This window comes from Molothrus ater, chromosome Z (assembly GCF_012460135.2).
Source record: "Molothrus ater isolate BHLD 08-10-18 breed brown headed cowbird chromosome Z, BPBGC_Mater_1.1, whole genome shotgun sequence".
In the NCBI taxonomy this organism is placed as follows: domain Eukaryota; kingdom Metazoa; phylum Chordata; class Aves; order Passeriformes; family Icteridae; genus Molothrus; species Molothrus ater.
The window spans coordinates 53,304,243-53,306,708 of NC_050511.2; positions in this window are offsets into that span (position 1 = coordinate 53,304,243).

Here is a 2,466-nt window from a genome sequence, read left to right on the forward strand (position 1 = left end):
ACTCTCCATCATCTTTGCAAAATGATGGAGAACAAGAATGGTTCCCCATAAGTGGAGAAAGACCAATGTTAACCCATCTTCAAAAAGGGAGAACACAGGAAGCTACCTGCCAGTCAGCTTCACCCCCTCCCTGAAAAGGTGATGGAGCCTTTTCTCTAGAAGTCATCACCAACCATGTAAAAGAAAAGGTGATCAAGAGTAGTCAGTTTGGATATACCAAGGGGAAATCATGCTTGACTAGTCTGATGGCCCTCTGTGATGGCATGGCAGGATGAGTTGGTGAGGGGAGCTATGGAGGTTGTCTACCTTGGCTTCAGGGCTTTTAACACTGTCTGCTATAACATCCTTGTAGGTAAGCTCAGGAAATGTGCACGAGGGGAGTGGACAGTGAAGCAGATCAAGAACTGGCTGAATATCAGAGCTCAGAGGGTCAGTGGAGTAGAATCCAGTTGGAGGCCTGTGGTCTGTAGCATTCCCCAGGGATCAGTACTGGATCCAGTGTTGTTCAACTTGTTTATCAATGATCCGGACAAAGGTGTATAATGCACCCTCAACAAGTTTGCTGATGATATGAAACTGGGGCTGATGTATTGGAAGGCTGTGCTGCCATTCAGTGAGCCTTGGTAGGCTGGAGAGTTGGGTGGATAGAAACGTAGTGAGGTTCAGCAAGGGCAAGTGTACTAAAACAGGGGAGGAATAACCCTAAGTACCAGCGCAGGTCGAGGCCTGACCTGGAGAGCAGCTCTTTTGAGAAGCACCTGGGAGTCTTCATGAATAACAAGCTGACTGTGAGCCAGCAATGCCCTTGGAGGGCTAATGGGATCCTGCATCAGGAAGCACTGCCAGCAGTGCAGGTCAATAGGGAGGTGATCCTGCCCCTCTTCTCAGCCCTAGTGAGGCCGCATCTGCATTGTTGTGTCCAGTTTCTCAGTACAAGAACAACAAGGAGCTAGTGGAGAGTGTTCAGCAGGGGCCACAAAGATGATTAAGGGTCTGGAGCATCTCTCTCACAAGGAGAGACTGCAGGAGCTGGGCCTGTTTAGTCCAGAGCAGAGAAGACTGAGAGGGGACCTCATAAATACAAACATCTCAGATGTGGGAGCCAAAATAATGGTGCCAGACTCTTTCCAGTGGTGCCCAGTGAGAGGACAAAGAATAATGGCCATAAAATCAAACACAAGAAGTTCCATGTTAACATGAGGAAGAATTTCACCTGAGACTGGGAAAGAACTGGGACAAGATGCCGAGGGAGGTTGTGGAGTCTCCATCACTGGAGACATTCAAAACCCACCTGGAAGTGCTCCTGTTCTCCCTGGCTCTGGGTGAATGTCCTGGTTCCACCAGGCAAGTTAAGACAACAGAGTGTCTTAACTTTTGCAGCAGCCATGAATGGCACAGCCAGGTTATTCTATAGCAGCTCAGGCCCTGTGCAGTGGGGACAGAGGGGTGTGGGGTTTTTCACCGAGGTGTGCTGGATGTGCCCTCAGGTGGCACTGGGTTCCATGTGCTGAGCAATCCCATGTCAATTATTCACCTGCCTTGTATATTCTGTTATTAGTATTACTGTTGTTGCTGGTAATTTTATTTCATTGTTTTTTTCTAGTAAATTCTCCATATCTCAACCCATGATCTTTACCTCTTTTATGCCTTCAGTGCTCCTCCTGCCACAGTGGGGAAGGGACAAAGCAGCACATGTATGTGGGCTGTTTCCATGGGAACACTTAACTGAAGAACACCAATCCTAAACCATGACAGTGACCCTGACTTGGCAGAGGTGTTGGACTAGATGATCTCCAGAGGCCCTTTCGCACCCTAACTGTTCTGTGATTCGGTGAAAATTCAGCAGAATACTGCTCTTGGTTTCAATACTCCTGCTTTCACAGGAGTATCAGTCTGCCTCTCCTAGAGCATACACATCTACATATTGGCTGCTTTAACTGCACTGGCACAGCTCACGGGAGATTCCCTGTGGATACAGCCTCTCTCCATATGCACACACAGCTGGCCTGAAAGCAGCAACCACTGGAAGCTGGAACTTTTAAAACACCCTGCAAACAACAACATCAACTAATGTAAACACTGAATTAAACAAGGACTGCAGATTTAAGCAGTGGCAGGTCTACCTAACCTGAGGTCTTTTGGCTGAGCTGTACAGGTTGAAGAGCTAAAGCATCTGCTTCCTCTACTAGGGAAGGGGTAGTTTCCCTTGAAAATGCTCAAGCCAAGTTCCTTCTAAATGCACATTTTCCTTCCCTGATTAGGGAGGGAGGCTCAGGCAGTCAAGTTCCTAACATCGGCATCTTAAGTAAAAGCTTGGCAGTCAGTCCAAACTACTCTTTAGTCCTCCTAAAACCAGAGATACTGGTATATGAGCACACTTGAGAACCAAAGCAATACTTTCTCCCCACAATTCACCTATTGTCATGTTTTGTAGGAAAAATTATTTCAACCAGGATACTCAGGAGC